The 24,630-nt window shown below is 37.6% G+C and overlaps 1 pseudogene; it reads right to left on the reverse strand.

Annotated features, from left to right (window-relative positions):
* Positions 1 to 7,631: 7,631 nt before the first annotated feature.
* Positions 7,632 to 9,349, reverse strand: LOC137500582 (NADH-ubiquinone oxidoreductase chain 5-like; annotated as a pseudogene).
* Positions 9,350 to 24,630: the final 15,281 nt, after the last annotated feature.

Below are 24,630 nucleotides of genomic sequence, written 5' to 3' on the forward strand. Positions count from 1 at the left end.
TCCGAAAATTAAAAATGGTTTTCACTTACTCCTTGAAAATAAAATTCTCTGTTGCCCTGTTTGATCGCGGTGCAACATTTCTTTTCACCCTGTATAAATTGTATTCGACTAAATCGAAAACGTCATCTTTCCTCGTGTTTGTTGACTTTTATGTAATAGTTTTCCTTGTTTCTTAATGGTTCAAGTTGATTCATTTCTACATCTGAAACCATATTTGCCGTCTAACTCTATGACAAATCGTTAAGAAAATATACTTTATTTCTGCTAGTGTCACTTATGATAAGTGTATCTATCTGTTATTGGCACATCGGTAGGAAAATGTACAATCCTAGCTTATATCCGAAATAAATGTGGAAATGCAATGAATATCCATATTATGAAGGATCACAGCCAGCGCCAGTACTCAAACCACAACGATCATCCAGTCTCATTACTTCCATTGACATATGCCTTGGGATGAATTGTATCTTCTATACTCTTTGTGTTTCCTTAACGGCATTTAACTTTTAGATAATTACTAGTTGGTGTACCCGTGCTTCGTTACGGAATTATACACTGTATACAGAATTCGAGGTGAAGTAGAGTACATGTTGTGATTTAGATTTTATTAAATTGCATAGCTTTTAGCGTTACAGCAGAAACAATACGCGGAGGTCGCCATACGTCGTTCCTCATGTGAAGATTGGGTTAGGAAATATTTATCTTAATGGCAGGCCTACCCTTGTCTATTGTCAGTTACAATCGAGTTGTAAAGAGTATATTATAATGGCAGACGCTTACTTTTCACCTGCCTTTGTACATCCTAAGATTACGAATACCAAGGCTCCACATTTTCTGAAGTCCCTCGCCTTATAAAGTAGCATATACATTGTCAAATTATATTGTACAGATTTCAAAATGACATATTTTAGGGCCATGTGGAAATAATTACATTAGGAATATCTAAGAGAGAGAGAGAGAGAGAAGATCAGAACAGACTGAGGCAATGAACTGCTACAACACATACTAAAGCTCTTATTCATACATTAATGTGTATGCCAAATGAAATTTTTAGTTAAATGAGCAGTAGGAAGCTGTGATAGAACACATAAACACGTCTCATAATATTGCTGTGAATGAGACATCTGTACGTAGAAGCACATCTGATCGTATTGCTGTAAGACACCTGCCTTCTTCTGTTAGAACTGCGACAACACACAATAAAGTGCCTGTATATACATTAATGTGCATTCATTCCAGAGGAGGAATTTATACATTTTACTGAAGTTCTCTCTACTGTGATGATGTTTGACATGGCAGGCTATTTGATATTATATGAAGAGGGCCATAACCTAGGCTAAGACTAGGTTTTTTTGAGGATATTCCTTTGGTGCTATTCACAAACATGATGGTGATATGGAAATATGGAACCAGTAAAAATATTTTAAAGGAATCTCTTGTAAGTACTGAAATAACACTTTGGTACTATTCAAACTGATTATTTCGATAAGCGTGTGGAGATTTTGATCCAATAACCATAAGTATTTTGGCAGATTAACGTTGGTTAGTAATTTGCCTTGAAAATAGCGAAAGGACTTTAGTGGTTTTCACATTAATAATGGCATTAAGAGTATGGAATGTGGATGTAGAAACAATAAATATCTCACAGATTAACCCTAGCTCGGAGTTTGAAATGTTTAACCAGATTCTCTCCTTGGCCTTGCCTACAACCACGCACGTGCTTACTTCGAACCCTTAAGGTGAATTTGCCATAGTTACGGCTAATAATTTCTTCATCCGATTCCTACACTGAGGGGAGGGGTGGTGTATCGTGCCAATATCTCAAAAGGGTTGTTTTTGAGGCTTGAAACGTGGTGTTCGGTGTCCCATAGGAACCTACCGTGTTTTGTTATACGCGTGGTGAGGCTTAAAATGACCTCGTCCTTGTACGACAAATTAGACATTTCACCTGTATTAGCCTATGTTAATGTTCCAAAGGGCTCACATTACGGTTCTGACGGGATCTCTTTTATATACCGGGATGACACATAGCCTATGTTACCCAAAACTATATTATCATTAAAATGGCGAAAGATATATCAAAGTCGGTCCAGTAATTCCTAAGATTACCCATTACATATGCACAAACTGTCTCACTCTTTATAGAATAGAATACTGCCATAGGATCATCTGAAATTGTAATTGAAATTATGTTTTGATAAATGGATGCCTTTCCTTATTATAATTTGTTTAGCTTTTACTACATTAAACAATACAAGTAAGGTTCTTAACTATTTACACTCAATCTCTAAATTGTAAGTTTTAAAATTTATTTATTTATTTATTTATTTATTTATTTATTTATTTATTTATTTATGTATTTATTTATTTATTTATTTATTTATTTATTTATTTATTTATTTATTTATTTATTTATTTATTTATTTATTTTTGTTTTAGATGTTAACAAAGTTTTATAGTCTAGGACAACATGTATCTGACCACTCATAAGTTGAATTAGTTCTAACTTGTGTGTCACAATTTTTTACAGAGTTATTCTACAACTACAACATATATTATGAATGAATGAATGAATGAATGAATGAATGAATGAATGAATGAATGAATGAATGAATGAATGATTTCATGATTGAAATGTATTCAAGCATGCATGAATGAATAAACACACTTCTCTCCCAGTCACGGATAACTATGAATTGGGGAGGGAGAGAATTAATTAATGAATGCACACTCTCTTTATATATTAGTACAGATGGTAGTAGTACTAATAATAACAACTATTATTATTATTATTATTATTATTATTATTATTATTATTATTATTATTATTATTATTATTATTATTATTAATCGTACCAGGTGTACACCGCCCCGGCTATTTAAACTGCGCGCCTTCACTGTGGCCATCTATGTCAATGAACACGAACTTTGAAGAACATTCTAAAATTTTCTTCTCTGATGGTTAGATGACTCTGCCATCTATTTTCTAGCGACGTATTGTGGACTAAACGCAAATTAATTCCTGAAGATACTTTTGTTGTTGTAGTTGGTAAACCTTCTTACTGATAGTTTTTTAATGTACTGAAGTTGTAAAATCTTCACCTGGTTCCTCCTATAATGTAATGTGCCTATCACAGCATAACTAAGTTCTATTGCCAATCGAACCCGGGGGTGGAGCGTATGGAAATTAAGCCTGTCAGTGTTTTGTATTTTAATTTAATCTGGAACATTCTACTGCGGAGCTATTTATGGACAACACTTCAGGGCCGTCTTGTCCAATTCGCTCCGGTTACTCATAGTGCGACTTGACGGAGGTCCGAGAGGGCAGGAGGCAGCGTGTGGCCGGCTTGAAGAAGATCCAGCGCTCTAAGGTAATGGAAGAATTTACCTAAACATGTAATTGAGAAGTGTGGAAGTAGGAGGAAAGTAAAAGGTAGGACAGGGGAATGTAGAACAGAGGATAGGAAAAGACAGGTGAAACAGGGCCATGGCCGGGAGAAAAGGTAGGAGGAAGCATATTCTGCAACAGTGAGGAAAGATGGGGCTGACCAGGAGGGAAGGGGATCACATGAGGTGGGTAGTGTTGAGGCACTCGTCACGGGAGATTCCATCGTTAGACATGTGGGGAAAAATGTGTGGTGGAAAGGGAACCAGGGTAGAGTGTTATCCACGAATTAGGATAATGCAGATGTTGAGGAAAGTAAAAGAGAAGGAGGAAGAAAAGGAAAAGGTGGTCATGTTTCAGGTTGGTACCAACAACGTAAGGCAAGCAGGCATAAGTACCAACATAGTCGGGGATGTGTGGGATCTATTAAATGCAGCACGGGTGAAGTTTAAGGAAGCGGAGATTGTTATCAGTGGAATACTCTGTAGGAGGGATACTGACTGAAAGATATTGGGGATTTAAATGAGACTATGGAGTGGGTATGTGGGAAAATGGAAGTTAGATTTCTAGCTTCTAATGGGTGGGTAGGAGATAGGGATCTGCTCTCAGATGGCCTTCACTTAAATCGCAGTGGTACATATAAGTTAAGAAACGTACTCAGAAAGGTTAAAGGAATGTACATTCAGGGAAGCGTGGTGGTCTAGGGAGCGGTGATAAGGGTACAGGGGTCTGGAAGTCAGGTAGGGATGACATGAAAATGTTAGAGTTGAACTGTAGAAATATTGTAAGGAAAGGAATAGAATTTTTTTTTTGCTAGGGGCTTTACGTCGCACCGACACAGATAGGTCTTATGGCGACGATGGGACAGGAAAGGCCTAGGAGTTGGAAGGAAGCGGCCGTAGCCTTAATTAAGGCACAGCCCCGGCATTTACGTGGTGTGAAAATGGGAAACCACGGAAAACCATCTTCAGGGCTGCCGATAGTGGGATTCGAACCTACTATCTCCCGGAAGGAATAGAATTAAGTAATTTTATAGATATATACTTACTATATATTGTAACTGGAGTTGAATCATGGCTCAGAAATGAGGCAGTACTATATGGCTGACAAAATAGGCATGAGGGAGTTTAAAAAAGTAAATATAATCGCTGGAAAACAGTAAATAAGAATTTAAACAGACTCTGGGATGGGTTTAAAGAAATTGTTGGGGAATGTGAAAACAGGTTTGTGCCCTTAAAGGTGGTAAGGAATGGTAAAATCCCACTATATTATGACAGAGAAGTAAAGAGACTAAGAAGAAGTTTCAAGTTTGGAAAGAAATAGTTAGAAATGGCCGTGGAAGTAAGCAGAGGAAATTGAATCGAGCAAAGAAGTCAGCTAAGGATGATATGACGGCAAGCATAATTGGCGGTCATACAAATTTTAGTGAAGAATAGAAGGGTATGTATAGGTATAGTGTACGTACAGGTACTTCAAGGCGGAAAAAGGTTCTAACAAGGACATTCCAGGAATCATTAATGAACAAGGGGAGTGTGTATGCGAGGATCTTCAAAAGGCTGAAGTATTCAGTGAGCAGTATGCGAAGATTTTTGCTTACAAGGATAATGTCCAGATAGAGAAGTTGACTAACTCTAAATATGTTTACCTGTAGTAAAAATGACATTTACAGTAAGATACAAAAGATGAAAACTAGTAATGCAGCTGGAATTAATAAGGTTTCGGAGGATATACTAAAGACGTTGGGTTGGGGTATAGACCATATCTGAAGTACTTATGTGGTTATTGTTTGCATGAAGGAGCAATACGAAATGACTGGAGAGTGCTATAGTAGCACCTGTGTTTAAAGGAAAGTATGATAGACATAAAGCTTAAAATTACGGACCAGTCAGTTGTAAGCTTTGGGAAAGTAGTTTTTCTGATTATATTAGGCATATTTGCGAAATGAATAACTGTTTCGAAAGAAGGCAGTTCGTGTTTAGGAAAGTTTATTCCATTTAATCTCAACTTGTAGGATTCCAGCAAGATATAGCAGAAATCCTGTTTTCCGCAGGTCAAAGGGACTGTATGGCGATTGACCCATCTAAGGCATTTGATTGGGTAGATCATGGGATACTACTGGCAAAAATTAGTGCAATTGGACTAGACAAAAGAGTGATTGAATGGGTCACTATATTTCTAGAAAATAGAACTCAGATAATTAGAGTAGCCGAAGCTTTATCTAGCCCTGTAATAATTAAGAGGGGAATTTCTCAAGGCAATATTATTGGACCTTTATGTTTTCTTATATATATCAATGATATGAGTAAAGACGTGGATTCAAAGATAACGAATTTTGCAGATGATGTTATTCTGTACAGCGTAATAAATAAATTAAAAGATTGTGAGCAACTGCAAAATGACCTCGATAATGTTGTGAGATGGACAATGGGCAATGGTATGATGACAAACGGGCTTAAAGGTCACAAATATGAAAAATCCTCTTAGTTTTAATTACTGCATTGAAGGGGTGAACGTTCCTTTTGGGGATGATTTTAAGTACCTAGGTGTTAATATAAGGAAAGATCTTCATTGGGGTAATTATATAAATATGATTGTAAATAAAGGGTACAGATCTATGAACATGGTTATGGAGGTATTTAAGGGTTGTAGTAAGGATGTAAAGAAGAGGGCATGTAAGTCTCTGGTAAGATCCCAAAGAGAGTATAGTTCCAGTGTATGGAACGATCACCAGGATTACTTGATTCATGAACTGGAAAAACTCCAAGGAGAAGCATCTTGATTTGTTCTAGACGATTTCCGACAAAAGAGTAGCGTTACAAAAATGTTTAAAAGTTTGAGCTGAGAAGACATGGGAGAAAGGAGAGCTGCTCGACTAAGAGGTATGTTCCGTGCTGTCATTTGACAGACAGCGTGGAATGACATCAGCAGACGAGTAAGTTTGAGTGGTGTTTCTAAAAGTAGGAAAGATCACAATATGAAGACAAAACTGGAGTTCAAGAGGACAACTTGCGGCAAACATTCGTTTATAGAAAAGGGAGTTAGGAATGGGAATAATTTACGGGAGAGATGCTCAATAAATCTTCAATTTCTTTGCAATCATTTAAGAAAAGGCTAGGACAACACCAGACACGGAATCTGCCACCTGGTCGACTGCCCTAAATGCAGATCAGTAACGATTGACTGCGCCGGTGGGTATAGTAACCATTTACCATTAGCGACGCTGTATATGGATCAACTTTTTTTGTAGCAACAGGATTCCATGGGCTCCATTCATTATTGGAACTATATTCCTATTAATCTGCTTATTACGACATTTAATATGCCATTTCTCAATTAATCATCACTTCGGATTTGAAGCCGCTACATGATATTGACACTTTGTCGATGTAGTATGGTTATTCTTATATATTTCTATATATTGATGGGGAAGATAATTTATTATTTATTTAGTATATAAGTACATTTGACTTCCAATCAAAAAGATTGATTAATTTAAAATTCATCTGAATTATATTTATCGTCTCATCATTCACAATCATTCTTACATCAATCGTCATAACGTTGGCCTCAATCCTCTCCAAAAAAAACCATTAATGACCGAGAAAAGGCTTCCCCTTTTGAAAGCGGGTTTGACCCTAAAAGCTCAGCCCGGCTTCCCTTCTCCTTACGATTCTTCTTCATTGCTGTAATTTTCCTTATTTTTGATGTAGAAATTGCTTTACTTCTTCCTGTTATCATTAGTATAAATTGATCAAATATTCTATCGTGATCAATTATTAGTACAATATTTTTATTAATCCTATTATTAGGATTATATCACGAACGAAACCAAGGGGCCTTAGAATGAGCACATTAGGGTTGTAGTTAACTATAACATTTGATTTGCACTCAAAAAGTATTGATTTCTCAATCTACCTTAAGAAGTGATAAATTGCAATCAGTTTCGACCTGATCTTAGATGATTACATCCTTATTTATCTTAATTGAAACCAAAGTAGAGGTATATTACTGTTAATAATATTATTGAAATTTATTTCCAATTAAAGAAATGTGTTGATCAAATTAAAGCTGCTAACTTCTCATTTTAATGGTTTAATTCCATTAACATTTCTCCATTTATATAGTTTAAAATAAAACAATACATTTTCATTGTATAAATAATATAACAGTATATTTATAAATACTTAAAAGTTAATAAACTTCCCCAACATCTTCAGTGTTGTGCTCTACATAAGCTATTTAAGTATAAAATTAACATAATCAACATAATCATCCATAAAACAAAACTAATTAAATAAATATTAATTCTATTATTCTGTCAATTCTGAATTATCTGAGAATATTGGACAGATTGATTATAGATTATCTGACCACCTCAATCCTCACTCCAACCTTGATCCATAGTTTTAAAAACTTGTTTCCCTAAAAGTATGGGTAGATAGCTTACCCCATAAGTTCTAATAAAAGGCATAAACCATATTGATCCTAAAAAATTAGATATCATAAATGTCTTTAGTGATAATAAATTATAAGACAATGAAAACTTAGATACCTCATATCCAAATCAACCCCCCAATACTCTTACAATCAATGCTAACAATTTTAAAGTGGTCGGTAAACAAATCATAGAAGGTGATGGATATATAACTCAACTTAATATACACCCTCCTAAGATCGCTATCATAACCAACACTAATATTCTCTTTAACATAATTCACCCCTCATCATTTAATGGATGAAATGATGTAGAATTAAATTCACCTGTTATTGAATAATATACTAATCGTAAAGAATAACATACAGTCAAACCCGTAGAGAAAAAATATAAAAAACTAAATATATTAATATAAGATAAACTAACAATTTCTAACATTAAATCCTTGGAATAAAATCCAGCTAAAAAAGGTATACCACAAAGCGCAAGATTAGAAATATCAAAACAAACATCCGTTAGTGGTATTTGACTACAAATATTTCCTATAAACCGAATATCCTGGGAATCCTTCATATTATGAATTAATGAACCAGCACATATAAATAAAAGGGCCTTAAATAATGCATGTGTTAAAAGATGAAAGAATGCTAATTTAAGAAACCCTATAGCTAAGATTCTTATTATCAAACCCAATTGTCTTAAAGTTGATAAAGCAATGATCTTCTTTAAGTCAAATTCAAAGATAGCCCCTAAACCCGCCATAAATATAGTAAGACAAGCTACAAGTAATAAAAGCTTAGATAATCAAGTATCCACAAATGCTCTATTAAACCGAATCAATAAGTAAACCACTGCCGTAATCAATGTTGATGAATGTACTAAAGCTGATACAGGTGTCGGGGCAGCTATAGCTGCTGGCAATCAAGAAAAAGGAATTTGAGCTCTCTTAGTTATAGCAGCTAATACAACTATAGTACTAATTAATATTATAATAAAAGAATCCTTACCAAAATCCAAGTAATATACATAATTTCAACTCCCATATGCCATTATTCACGCAATAGCTATTAATATTGCTACATCCCCAATTCGATTAGATAAAGCTGTTAACAAACCCGCATTATAAGATTTAACATTTTGGTAGTAAATAACTAAACAATAAGAAACAAGCCCTAATCCATGTCATCCTAATAAGATTCTAATTAAATTTGGTCTAATAATCAAGAATATTATTGATAGTACAAATACTAATACCAAAATAATAAATCGATTAATAGTCAAATCATCACGTATATATTCATCTCTATAAAAATTACTAAAGCTGAAATAAATAATACAAACCCTATAAATAAAAGTGATACCCAATCAAACAAAAAGGTTATAACAATTGAACTTCTATTCAAATTTAATAATTCTCACTCAATAAAAATCACTAAATCGTATATAATAAAATAAAATCCTATAATTACCAAAATTATTGCTACAATAAACAAAAATAAAAAACTTAAAAAACAAATAGACAATGACCATAAAATGGTTTAAAGTAGTCACCTACATCACTGGTATCACAAACCAACATTTTACTTTAAACTATTTAAACACAATCACAATATACATAAATCTCCCTTTAACACTAAAATATTTAATGGCAATCAATGAAGCAAAAGTAAAATAAACTCACGACTATATCCTCTTGAACAAGAGTAAATTCCAGAATATATTATACCATGTTGGCTATAAGCATATAAATATAAAGTATATACTGCTCTAAAAATGACAACAATATTAATATAACCATAGACACTCATGATCATGCAACCAATCTATTAAATAGACTAATTTCACCTATTAAGTTTAAAGAAGGAGGCGCAGCTATATTAGAAGAACTAAGGAGAAATCACCACATAGCCATTGAAGGCATAAAATTCATCAACCCTTACTTACTAACATTCTTCGTCTTCCAAGACGCTCATACGTAATATTAGCTAATGCAAATAGACCAGAAAAACATAATCCATGAGCGATTATAAGTGTGTAACTTCCTCTAAACCCTCAAACACTTAATGTTATTAAACCCTCTAGGACAATCCCTATATGAGAAACCGAAGAATAAGCAATTAAAGCCTTTAAATCAGTTTGATATAAACATACTAAACTGACTAATACACCCCCAACCAAACTAATAGCAACTCAAACGTAATTATACTTTAATCCCAAAGAAACCATTATTGAATAAACGCGTAACAATCCACATCCTCCCAACTTTAATAATACACCTGCCAAAATTATAGATCCAGATACTGGGGCTTTCACATGTGCTTTTGGTAATCATAAGTGAACAAGAAATATCGGAATTTATACTAAAAAGGCCACGATTAAAACCAAGTAAAACATAACATTAAACAAACTTACATTTCTCAATAAGCTTAAATCCAAATTACCATAAATTCTATACACATTAAATAACCCGACTAATAAAGGTAAAGAAGCCAATAAAGTATAAAACAACAAGTATACCCCGGCTTGTAACCGCTCAGGTTGATACCCTCAACCTAAAATCAAAAACAAAGTAGGAATCAGTCTACTTTCAAAAAACAAATAAAAAGAAAATATACTTATTCTTGTAAAGGTACAGTATAATGTCAATAATAAAAACAAAACATAAATTTGAAATAATTGATTATAAAATTTAACTCGATAAACCGTCTCTCTCGCCGTAATCATTAATGCACAAATTCAAAATCTTAATAAAATAAGTCTATAAGATATCTCCCCCAAAACAATAGCTTAAATTACCAAAATCGCCTGATAAGATGCAGCCCATAAAAAATATATCAAAGATTGAACCACCCATCAATAATCAACTAAAAACATAGGGGGATTAAAAATACGATCATAAATATAAACTTTAACATTGTAAAACTCTAAATGTTTGAAAAAAATCATTACCATGAGTTCGAATTATAGAAACCAACACAGATAATCCTAAAGCCCCTTCACAAACAGAAAATGTTAAAATGCGCAATCTTTATATTCTATTTATATTGCCTACTGGGAAAACATTTAATATAAGAGAGCACGAGTGGTGGCCCTCAGATCTCTCCCCTTCAAATTTAGACCTGGGTGACCAAAGTTTTCAAATTCTAAAGTTTCTAAATCTTGTGTCTTTTAAATCCCCTCTTTAGTCGCCCTTTTTGTATGGCATCAGCCTCTGTATGATTGGGCCTTTAGTCCTCTTAGGTTCTTGTCTCTTCCCGAATATTCGTTAAGGAGTGTTGGCGTTTCGCCTCCTTGCCTTTTGTTAATGGCCTGTTTTTGTAACCTTTTCGTTTTATAATTAGGCCTTGTAGTACGGGTAATTATGCCCTGTATAATCTTTGTGGTTCTTCGGGTAAATGTGTCTACGTTTTAGTTCCCTTAAGGAACAGTACAGAATACTGAGGCGGCCCTGCGGTGAAGGGTAAGCGTTCCTGCCTCTTATCAGGAGGCCTCTGGTTCGATTCCCGGCGTGGTCAGTTTTTTTAGCTAGATCTGAGTGCTGGTTCGACGTCCACTCAGCCTACGTGATTACAATTAATGAGCTATCTGACGGTGATATGTTGGCCCTTGTCAAGGAAGCCAAGAATAACGGCCGGAAGGACTCGTTGTGCTGACCACATGACAATTCATAATCTGCAGGTCTTTGGGTTGAGCAGCGGTCTCTTGGTAGGCCAAGGCCCTTCGGGGCTGTTGAGCCATGGGGTATGGTTTGGTTTGGTACTTAATACTGATAGTGAATCTTTGTACGAGTTAAGCCCACCATGGGGCAACCGGTATACGGACACTATCAAGTGGGATCACCCTAGAGATTACCGAGTGTTTAACGTGGTTGTAAATAGCATCTGATTATTTGTTTGACGCTAGCCCCTACTGTATCTTGGAGCTGAGTCTCCTGTAATACTGTACCTGCTCGGAGAAACTATGCTCTTTCACTCTATTGTACCTGTCAAGAGCAGGTATGCTCTTTCATATATAAGTTAATGACTGGGAGTTCCTCTCAATTAATTTTGTACCTGAATTAGGACTTCTAAGTCCAACGCATTGTTGGAGCTGACGAGCTCGTTGTTAATGTAAAAAATCTCCAAGTTATATTTCAACTGTTTCTTGTGATATCATTAAATTTCTCTCTCTGAATGTTAAGAAAGGAAAATAAAATTTCCAAATTTTGTTAACGTAAAGATCTGCTGTAAGTGATCCCTCGTCCAGCCATTCAACCCAGGCGCTTTCTAGTCCTCTGTGAGCCGCGGAATCAAGGCAACAATAATAATATTAGTAATAACAATGCATAGAAGTCCGCTGGACACGATCTTAGAGGGTTCTGTGGAGGTGAGAACTTACAGAGACAGGCCTAGAATGAACTAGACTGCATCGGGCAACTAGCGGAGGAGAGGGGCTACCGGCCTGTTAGGGTCCTCTGCCGTTTGTCGGGTTCCTTCAACTCTTTGCATGTGTGTGTGTGTTTTTACTGCACTTGTACGTTCACCTCTACCATGTGTCCAGTGTTTGGATCAAGCTCGTCTGGGTTTTGTTTGTAACTTCCTTCATCCAGACTGTAGTGGTCTTGTATTACTTAGGGTAATCCCAGATCATCTTGATCAGTTTGTTGTGACTGATACTATGGACATGCCAGAAAAATTCTGGCGACATTTTCTCATTTCGTCTGTCAGTTCTTTGGTCTGTATGTTGATTCCATTTCCCATTCCTTTCTTCCAGGATGTCACCTGATTTTCTGCGACCTAATATCTTTCTGAGAATGTTCTTCTTTCTCCTCCCCTCAGTCTCTGCTGTCCTATACTGAGTTAGACTTTCGAATAAATTATTATACAGTGTGTTTCCATATGGATATATTTTTTTTTACTCTTGCTTTACTTCACACCGATACAGATAGGTGTTGTAGCGACGATGGGACTTTAAGCATAACTACGTGACGCATACCAGGCAGCCACTTGCTTGGCTCATGAAGCTGTGATTGCCGATGTGCTCACGACGGTCAGCACCCAGTACACCGAGTAGTGAAGCTATTTTGGAATCTGACTGTACTCTCTATGTTTGCTCTGTTCGATAACAAGCCTCCAGACTGTGCTGATGAATGTTCCATTGCCACAGATGTGCTGACTCCGACATAGAGGTTTGCTCCACTTGGTGGAAACCGCTCGCTCCGGGCATCAGGGTTCACCTAGAGGATAGTAATGTTGATTGTTCGGTCGTAGATGGGTAACACCCATCGCTGACAACAATGTTCCTTACAATGCTTATTAATAATTTCACTAGTCTTGTTTTATACCTCCCCCTTTCAAACCCTGTTATTGACTAATAATAATAATAATAATAATAATAATAATAATAATAATAATAATAATAATAATAATAATAATAATAATAATAATAATAACAATAATAATAATAATAATAATTGTAATTGTACCGAGAGGTACACCTCAACTCCGCACATTTAAAGGAAGCGCCTCAAGGAACTCTATCTATCAAACTAAACTTGAAACCACTAATGCATGAAGTTGGGACATTGACCAGAAGATATCACCACTGAATAATTGAGTAATGTGTTATTTTGAAGTTGCCTAAACTGACTGGATTTATTTGTTTTGTTTTGGTTTACGTCAAGAAGTTTGAACTTTCCTCCATAGATGTCACTACAAAAAACTGAGGTTGTGCACTCTGGTGTAATTTGTTATTTAAAGAAGTTTTGTGTTTTCAAAACTAAATCAATGTTCATTTAGTTTGTTATTTCAAGGTTTGCAACACTTCCTTCTCATACCACCTGCTAATGAATCTGGCCAATTAGAAATTTTTGTACTTATTTTTCAGCCTATCACAGGCTTCTTGTAGATTTTTATTCAGCCAATAAAATGAGAGGGTGTGTCCGGATTTAGTCCAAAACCCTCTCGAGCCATCCCTCGGGTATATAAGCCGCAGCTTTTTCAAGCTACCATGTTTTGTTGATCGTCGACTTACTGAGTGTGCGTGTTAAGACAGGAGACGGGGAGCCTCATTCTTCGGCAGGCAGTACACCAGCCCAGGTAATGGCCACCAGTTTTATATCTCTGTAGATACCCCCGCAGGCTTACACGAGGGGAAGGTTCTAATTTCTAACTATGTAACCACCTGTTTTCTAAAATGTAAACCTTCTTTCGTCTAATACAAAATTTCAGAAAGACTTAAATTGTAAATCGGGGATAGAGAGTGCGTTACCCTCTCGAGTTCCCCTTCAATTTATCTTGAGGTGACTACGATTTGGTAACCGTTTTTCTCCTGTAAATTACCAAGTAACTCTTCTTCTAGTCACCTCAGTAGTGTGGGATTAGCCTCCGCATCATCGGGCCACAAGCCCAAGTAGGGTTTTAAAACCGAGTTTTCAAGGAGCGCAAGGGTACACCTCCATACATTTTGTGTTTGGTCCAATTATTTAACCTGTTCTTCTTTCCACGAAGGCCCAGTAGCTTGGGTAATATGTACCCCTGTGTACAAAATTTGTAAATTGTAGGTTGGGCCTAGAGAGGCCAGATATTGAAAGATTTTTTGTGTAATGTTGCCTTGAGTATGCTGTAAGAAATCGGAAGCGCAGTCTCCTTGGTTAAATGTGGAGAGCATATGAACTCTTTTCTGGTATTTATGTAATATTGTTTGGGGCCGTTGGAAGGCCGTAATTGTAACGGTTGGAGCTAAGTGTTTTGGTAAACGCTACATTGGCAACATTATACATTTGTAAATTAGAGGCTTGAAGCCCAAAGGTGTTAAATTCCCTATTCTGGGGTTTTCAATTCTTATATGCCTCGCCAACGAGTACGTGCTCCTGTTGAAAAAACAGCAGCCATTTGGTCGGGGTCGCATTGTGGGCCTGCGGGAAGCTGATTATAATAATAATAATAATAGTAATAATAATAATGGCATTTGCTTTACGTTTCCCTAACTACTTTTCGGAGACGCTTAGGTGTCGAAATTTGGTCCCGCAGGAGTTCTTTTACGTGCCAGTAAATCTACCGATACGAGGCTGACGAGTTTGAGCATCTTTCAAATACCGCCGGACTGAGCCAGGATCGAACCTGTTAAGTTGGGGTCAGAAGGACAGCTCCTCAACCGTCTCAGGCACTCAGTCAGACTAAGAGTAAAGATTTACAGTAGTTCTTGTTTTCATTTTAATATCACGGCGTGTGGTAATTATATCTAGTCTTTCATAGATACTGTACAGTCTATGAATTGCTAGAGGAGAGGAACTGGGGCCTGACAAATTATACCTTGCAAACTTAATTTATTTGTCTCGCAAACCCCGGAAGCATTTTCCCTATATTTCATTCCTTAGATATACCGAGATCGATAGCTGCAGTTGCTTAACTGCGGTCAGTATCCAGTAATCGGGAGATAGTGGGTTCGAACCCCACTGTCGGCAGCCCTGAAAATGGTTTTCCGTGGTTTCCCATTTTCACACCAGGTAAATGCTTGGGCTCTACCTTAATTAAGGCCACGGCTACTTCCTTCACACTCCTAGCCCTTCCTATCCCATCTTCGCCGTAAGACCTATCTGTGCTGGTGCGACTTAAAGCAACTTGAAAATAAATTCCTTAGATATTTAATAGGTTACTCGTTCAAGACACCGACGTTATACCAAACAAATTTGTAATAAACTACACATTTACAAATAATGCGACGTATTGAATTCACAGCTAGCCAGAAAGAGTCAGTTACACAGTAATAGGAGGTTGTAGAGAGATATTGTTCAAGTGGAATACGCTTAATAGAAGCAGAGAACTTGGAAGTGGAAAACTGCATTACATGTTTGTTTTTTGCTTCAAATTAATTAGCAAACTTTCCATTTGTTGGAACGTTGTAGTGTGTTTCACAAGAGTTAACTAAATTTGAGGAAGAGTGCTTATACGAGGTGAGGGGTGGAATGAAAGAACATTTTGGCTCCCACTGCACTGCTGTGAAGAAGAAAACGACTTCCTTCTCTGATGTTAGAATTAATCCACAAATGTACGTTTTGAAATATGTTTACAAATACTCATACCTAATTATGTTGTATACACTGGAAAATGTATATAAGAAAATAAAGAAGATACGCAATGTCAGAATTTGACGAGGCGTTCTCTCTGTATGTATGCTACTTCATGTAACTGAGAGGGCAAGGACGTACTCAGTTCACCTGAAAGGACGCAGTTTCGACTCTCTATCACGAAAGTGGATCATTTAGAAACAAGAATTTCGCTTTTGGAGTTGCATGTGGTCCTGGAATTCACTAAATTTACAGTATAAATAAGAACGAGATTCATTTAGGGAGGCAATGGTGGTTGGACGTAGAGTAACTACTTACAAAGAAATTGATTGAGTCGTATAAAACCGATTGCAATACGACTTGGTAGAAACATAAGTTAATATATCAGATACTTGATAGGGCAATAGTAATTTTCTTTAAAATATTAGTAAAGTACTTATAAAATAGTCATTTTATGCACGTTTAAATGGAAGTGGTTGCATCGAAGGCATTGATGATAATGAAATGCGGTAAGGTGATCATGAAATACATTAGAATATCTTTACACATCTGCCGTTATTACGTAGGCTATACCTGCCATGACAAAGTGAGTGGTCCCGAACACGAATCGGTCATTTTCCTAATTTGTGGTAATAATGAGATCGAAAATCCAAATTCTGTTTCCAGTCATTAGAACGGGTTAGGAATGAATGAAGCCCCCACCTAGCAGCAAGGTTAGGAATTGTGCTGGCTACCGAAACCTGTCGGACTCCTCTGGGGCAATGATTTGTGACTGACAGATGAAATTTTATTGGTGAGTGTTGCTGGAATGAAAGGTGACAAGTAAAACCTGAGTACCCGGAGGAAAACCTGTCCCGCCTCCGCTTTGTCCAAGACAAATCTCACTTGTACCAAGGAAACCAGCGATGAAAGGACGGCGTGCTGCCGCCTGAGCCACGGAGGCTCCTTGTGTTAACAAATTATATTAATCGCATTAAGCGCATCCGGGATTCAGTGCGACAGCGGGTTCATGAATATATCAGTGCTTGAGGGGGTCATTTTGAGCGTTTCATGTGATGTGCTGGTGCGTTCTGTTTCTATGTGTATTCCATGATTGATGGGCTGTGTGGAATTGTGGAGGGTGAGTTCTAGCATGGAAATGAAGCGTTTCCGGAACTATGTCCATGTAACGTATTATCTTCTGTTGGGTGTGTCCTGAAAGTTCGTCCGTCCCTTACTTCTATACCTTTATATTGCATGTAAAACATGTTTAAAACAAGAAGTATTTCAATTTGATATTAATCTGCTTTTATAATTGAATAATTTATATCCGCGTTGCGCCCAGAGAAACCGCCATGTGATAATATTTCAGCTTAGAACTCTGACTAGAAAGGTTGTGTCATCTAAGGTTCAGTATCGCATGAACTGGATCGACAAAAATGTTCGTATGGGTGGAAATTTAAATGTATATACAATAATATCCTCTGTCAGTCTTAAGAGCCCATATGGGGAAGGTTCTTGAAACCTTTACTCAACCAATAAAGACTGAGTATTGTTTAACAATCTATGCTGGTGGAGACTCACAGACTTCCCTTTTCGCTTCCAGGTAAATGCCGGGGCAGTTCGTATTCATAGGTCACAGCCGATTCCTTCCATCGCTTTACCCAATTTGATCCACCATCATTCATACCCTCTTCATAAGCTCCTCAATGGAGATTGGCTTCAGGAAGGGCAACCGGCCGTAAAAGCATGCCATATAATTTTATCTCACTTCCTCCTTGACCCCGTATCAGGAAACGGGACGAATGGGTTGATGTACATATATTTATAGCGTGCACTTTTATACAGATGAATAACGTTTCATACTACATAGGCCGATATTTAGCTTAAGGGGGTGGGGAGGGGTGCGATGGGGGGAGAGTCTTGACTGAAATGTTGAGATGAGATTTTTGACCGAAAAACCGAATTTTCAATTTTAATCTTAAAAAATCACCACTTCTTCCTCTTTCAAATCCCGTTATCAGTTTTTCCCTAAGGCCATTTTAATGGCTCTAAATGTCCGGTTCCATGGCTAAATGGTTAGCGTGCTGGCCTTTGGTCAGAGGGGTCCCGGCTTCGATTCCCGGCAGGGTCGGGAATTTTAATCATCATTGGTTAATTTCACTGGCACGGGGGCTGGGTGTATGTGTCGTATTCATCATCATTTCATCTTCATCATGACGCGCAGGTCACAACGGGCGTCAAATCAAAAGACCTTCATCTGGCGAGCCAAACTTGTCCTCGGACACTCCCGGCACTAAAAGCCATACGCCATTTCATGGCTTTAAAAGACGGATTTATGGAGCAGCGATACGGCGTATATAAAGCAAACCCACGCCCCTTTCTCTCATGCTGCCAGACAAAATTAGCGTCATAGGTCTATCAGACTACTATTTCAATAATACTGCCGGAATATATTTAACTTTTAGAAGGCCTACGCTGTGCTTAAGAGAAGAAAGGCATCTGAGGGAATAATATATAGTCCAGGGCAGTTTCAAAACAATTATGCTTCTCAAAACTTTCTCATGCATTTAAAAACTTTTCCAGCTCTTTGCCATCCATAAAATGTTTCTTGCTACATAGTTCTTAACGGATTCACTTCAAATTTTCAGGTAATATTTGAACATGTGCAGGAATTAAAAGTAGCTCTGTATTTTATTATCAGTCGAATATTACCTTCATATTTTAGTCCTGAAATAGCTCAAAACTAGATTTTTGCCCATTAAATGAATAATGAAAATTGAAAATTATAGCTCCAATAATTGATACATGACTCCAAAACTCAGAGTTGTTCTTAAATTAATGAGTACTTTTCACAAGTTTGCCAAATTACATCCCAAAAAATCAAAACCGTGATGCAAGGATCATTTTCCATGCAATATATACAAATAAATATTATTTGGCAATAACTTTGTAACCAACTAACTAATCAACTCCAAGTTTTGTGTGAGTGTATACCATATTAATATGTGCTTGTGTTTTAAATTTGTTTTTGATAAGTGCTAAATTGTGGAAGTTCAAAATGTCAGTCAATACTCCCCTTTAATTGTAAACGATACAGAAGTATTAAAACCCACATTTTTTGATAAATTCATGTACAAAAATACGTTAGAAATTCTGTTCATGTACTGGTAGTCGAATTCTTACTTTCAGTATAAAATGTTTTACATAGCTGTGGAGTAGAACAGCCGGTATAATTTTATAATGAAAGACCACCACTCCTCATCATGAGCTAATTGCTCCGAGCCGCCCGGCTACTTTTCATTTTCTACTTATAACACTACCATATATTTTACGGCTAACTGATTATTACTTTAATTTTTTTTTACAAGTTGCTTAACGTCGCACCGACACAGATAGGTCTTACTGCGACAGTGGGATAGGACGGGGCTAGGTATGGGAAGAAAGTAGCCGTGGCCTTAATTAAGGTACAGCTTTTGCATTTGCATGGTCTGAAAATGGGAAACCATAAAAAAACATCATCAGGGCTGTCGACAGTGGGGTTCGAACCAACTATCTTCCGAATGCAAGCTCACAGCTGCGCGCCCCTTACCGAACGATCAGTTCTCTCGTTAAGCTGATTATTAACCATTAAATTTAGGATAATATGTTAACGTTGTAAGTGCCAAACGTCGCACTTAAGACGAATTTTGTTTGTTATTGTTAGAATGCCAAACCCGCTAGGGCGACATATTGCGTGAGTATTTACAAAATCATTTACTGCGCCTTTAATTCTCTAGTAATTCGTTCATGACGTGAAAGCGGAGTGTTTAGGTCTTTCATACTTCGTATACTGGATTAAAGCCACTTATATTTTACTAGACTAAACAAAGCCAAGCTTTCCACCAAATTGCATTGGCCTTCATCAGGGCATGTGAAAGACTGCTTCTGACAATGAGCATAGACATTGCTCAAAGAACGTGGAAGTCACGACCATATTACCCACGGGCCCCTACTAACTGGACTCAGGCATCGTCGCGCTATGCTGTGGTGGTTGGGTAGGAAATTACTGATCCACCGCCCTCTGTCGACACTTTCTGGAGCACGTTGCGTTGTGTCACGGTGGTGTTATGCACGTGTTTCTTAAGTGCAGGTCTCCATGTATTTGATAACTTGAAGCCGTTTTCCCTATTGAAGTCATTTGGGAGCAGATCCATATCTATAGCTTCCCTTACAAGTCGAGCATAGAAGTCTTTTACAGGCGCGATGACCCTCGCCCGGTCAAAGAGGACTTCATGGTCTGTACAGTAGAACTGTTCTCCTGACATACTGGCTTATAGCATGCATTTATCAGAAAAAAGAAGGCGTACACTTCCATTGTTCTTGATGCTATGGAAACTCACATCATGCATGCTGCCGTGTTGTGTGTTTTAAGAGGAGCTTTTGGAAAATCCTTCTCGATATCAGTCCTCCGTAGATATCTGACACATTCGCTCCGGTGGGCCTCCGAAGATCCAGGTACAGAGAGGTGGCAATAGTAGTGGATCTATGACGTGCCGAGAGCAACACATGTTGAGCAAAAGTATTTGTCTTGTCGGTCAACATCAAGGTTGATGGTGTAGAGATAGCACATTTAGGACTCTGGTAAACATGCCAAGAGTACACATTTCTTACAGGCCTACTGACCGCATTTGAATCGTGACAGTAATGCAAGGAGGATGCCGACAAGTGGATGTTGCCACTACTGTTGAAGTGCCCCCACAGTTTGGAAGAAGTTCAGGGGGCACAAACGGTTACTAATCGACAAACCGGGCGAGTTGGCCGTGCGGTTAGGAGCACGCAGCTGTGAGCTCGCATGCGGGAGATAGTAGGTTCGAACCCTATTGTCGGCGCCCTGAAGATGGTTTTTCCATGGTTTCCCATTTTCACACCAGGCAAATTCTGGGGCTCTACCTTAATTAAGGTCACGGCCGTTTCCTTCCCATTGCTAGGCCTTTCCTCTCCCATCGTCGCCATAAGACCTATCTGTGTCGGTGCGACATAAAGCAACTAGCAAAAAAAAAAAAAAAAAAAAGAAAAAAACAACTAATCGACAACGAATGGAATGCCCACGCATAAAAGATCGCAGGGAGGATCATTATTTATTGCTTCCAGGACGTCATAGATCCCATGCTATTGCCACCTTTCTCCGTCAGGATCTTTGGAGTGAATGTATCAGATCAGACAGTGCAAAATCGGCTGCACGACCGAGGACGGATATCAAGGATATCAAAAGCTCCTCTTGAACCACACCATACGGCAGCTTGCATGAGGTGAGCAATAACTTACAGCCTTTTCCATCAAGAAAAGTGGGGGCGTACGCCTTTCTTTTTCTAATGAGATCACCATAAGTTGCTACTCATACAGCAGGAGTTTTAGAGTCTGAAGATGACCAAGAGTGGAATAATCTATCGCAAAACAAGTTGGAACGTTCGGAGATGAGTATGCCTCCTCGTTTCCAATAATACATCACGGTACAAGGTGACTATACACGGTACTGATCTGTCCCATATTGAACGATAATTTTGTGTTCTAAATCCCAAATTACCAACTTCGAAACTTTGTTGCGTTTCTGTTGCTTTTGCATAAGTGACTGCATGTTTTTGTAATGTGTAATATAAGTACATACACACACAAAAAAGTGCACTAAACCAGCTTATGAAATACATTTCTGAGGTGATTAACTGATCATAATTGACATATTTAAATTATTTGATTTACAGAAGATTGCTTAAGGTAGAATAAATCTATCGGATCATAAACGAAGAGGTATTGAAAAGTAGCGGTGTGAAGAGAACGATTTCGCGATATTTGATCAGAAGGAGTGATAGGTTGTTTAGCCATGTTCTGAGACATGCAGGGCTCATTCATTTAGCTTTGCAGGGAGGCATATGGGGTAATAATGACCGAGGAAAACCAATATATCAGTGTGACGAACAGATTAGGATGTATGTTGGAAGTAGTTGTTATGCAGACTTGAAGAGATTAGCCCAGAATAGGATATTATAGAAATCTGCATTGCACCAGTCTAACCAAACAATACCATAACGTACACGATAACTTCTCAGAAATCTCAAAAGCGACATACAGTACATGGGAGTTTACATACATCATGGTGCGGTGATATGCGTTATGAGTGTGATGACCACGGAGAGTTTGCCTGGTCGCTCCGATACACTGGGAGGTTGAATCCGAGGGCTGGGTGGTCTGTAGTAGGTGGAAGGGTTATTATGTAGATTAACTGGAATCATGGGGTGGGACAGTATAAGGTGAGATGGAATGGAGAACTACATCAGACAGTCCAAGGACTGATGACAAGAAAGAAATTGTAGAGAATCCAATTCATTGCGTGAATGGTCAATGGCCTTCGGTCGAGAGAGCTCCGGGTTCGATTACCATTCGGGCCTGGGATTTTAGCCGAGTCTAGGAATTCTTCTGACTCTGGGTCTGGGCGTTAATAATGGTCTTAATACATATCCACATTAATTTTATTTATCTATGTATTTACCCATTCATTTACATTTATTTATTTATTTATTTATTTATTTATTTATTTATTTATTTATTTATTTATTTATTTATTTATTTATTTATTTATTTATTTATTTATTTGCAAAACAAAAACAAAGCGAGATGCCTAATTACAGAGTTACGCAATGAAAAATATTTTGACAGCTGAGTAGCACAATGCAAACTTTTAAAAAAATGAATGAAAGAGCAATGAATCATCTAATGATAAAAGTAGCGGAAGAAAATAAAAAACTATCATGATAGCAGTAGGGGCACAACAGTTAACAATAAAACGTACAGTAAAGTGAAAAGAACGAGAAAAATTAAAGATTGGAAATAAAACGAAGAGAAGAACAAGATAAAAACAGATGTGAGACATGAGTAACTGTATAGTACAGTACACTACCACCACTATAGAACCATGCAACAGTGAATACATCTCTCCGCATTAGACTGACGTCAAGAAAGACATCTGGCTGTCAAATTAAGCTTAATCCACGCGAAACGTCTATACCAAGTTAGTTATTGGGAAGAGGCCAACAAGAAGAGGGAGAAGAAGAGTTGCTAAGTTACAGTTGAAGAACTTCAAATAATCATTTTCAGGAACATGTCGGCATAAAAGGAAACTTCCACGTCACCAAAAATTACTCAGCGGAGCAATTATTTTTTTTCCAGTTTTAATATAAAGTGATAAATTATTTCGCCAGCTATTTCTTACATCAGATTCAATTATCATTACAAATAAAATCATAGCTCTTTGACTTTCGAATGGACATGGAGGTTTAACTGGACTGTGACGATGAGCCAGTCGGCACGCGCATGCTCTAATTCAAAGTCAATACTAATTTATCTCCACTCTATGAGCTTCCTTTGTTGACCCAAGACTTGAAGCAGCCCGTTCGTGGGTCAGTTACAGCATCCATATTCATGCAATCCTCTCGTAAATCGGCCGCCCTACATGACGGGGGGAGACTGAATATAGCTGCCTAATGGATGTTCTGACTCCAGTTCGAGAATCGTGAGCCCACAGACTTCTGGGCTGCTCCAGACCCTTTCTCCTTCACATTACCTGAACAACGAAAGTTCTAATGGTTTTCTGTTCAGACAATTTTAAATATTGTTCGTTCAAAGTACTGCTATTTTGTGTCCTTACGCGTCTTGGCTGATGATCTGGGGATGTTTCTTCGCAAAGGATACGCTTTAGCTCCATTATTTTAGTATAATAAATATAGGAAATTAACATCGTGGCACATACAGTCCTTAAGAAACTTGGTTCCAAGAAGACTGCTGACCAGCCGGACGGCTGCAGGTATTGGAGTGTAACGTGGTCAGCCTATTACTTAAATTTCGTGACCAAGTACTTCGCTTTCCTAACAGACAGCTCCCCACTTGGCCCCACGAAGCTTAGCGAACCTCATTTTAGCCCTCGGTCCAGAATTGTAATCCCTCGACTGGCCGAAAATCAACCCTGGGTCCTCCATATAAGTATCAGGCACGCCAGAAAACTATTGGAAATGTCACCCACAGAAACTCACAAGCAGTTTGCTCTTCTTCAGTTACAGCAATATAAGAAAGTTCTATGGCTCTCTTTCATAAACCAATCTTCTCTTTACTAATCTCGTGCATTCCCATTTATGACACAATCTTATTTCTTACTCCCTTGAGTGGGGACAGAAACATTCTCGCTCTTTTCTTCGAATATTATTTTTCCCCACTAGTATTCGGTGATTCTATAACCAGGGGCGGGAATTTGTGGAGATCGTGATAATCATGACCTATCAAATAATCATTTTCAGGAACATGTCGGCATGAAAGGAAACTTCCACGTCACCAAAAATGACTCAGCGGAGCAATTATTTTTTTTTATTTTCCAGTTTTAATATAAAGTGATAAATTATTTCGCCAGCTATTCCTTGCTAATGTTCATGAACAAAGATGTTTTCATTAATAATTATGTAGATAAAACAATAACGACATATCATGAAATGGTGTCTCAAAAGCTACATACAAACATCTGCGTATTACCACTGTCGTTTCGTTTTGTAGAGATTTTGTAAAGGCAGTCTGCAGCTTGATAAAGTGATGTTTCGAAGTAGGATATTTCTACGTTACATCTAGAAGCATTCCTAACGCCAAACCTATGAAGAGGGACTGATTCCATATTAGGTGTTTCTTTCGTGGTTGGTAGTGTAATTGAGACAAACCCGAACACCCAGTCTCCGAGTCAACCAAATTAACTATATGTTATTACGGTCC

This window comes from Anabrus simplex, chromosome 4, assembly GCF_040414725.1.
Source record: "Anabrus simplex isolate iqAnaSimp1 chromosome 4, ASM4041472v1, whole genome shotgun sequence".
In the NCBI taxonomy this organism is placed as follows: domain Eukaryota; kingdom Metazoa; phylum Arthropoda; class Insecta; order Orthoptera; family Tettigoniidae; genus Anabrus; species Anabrus simplex.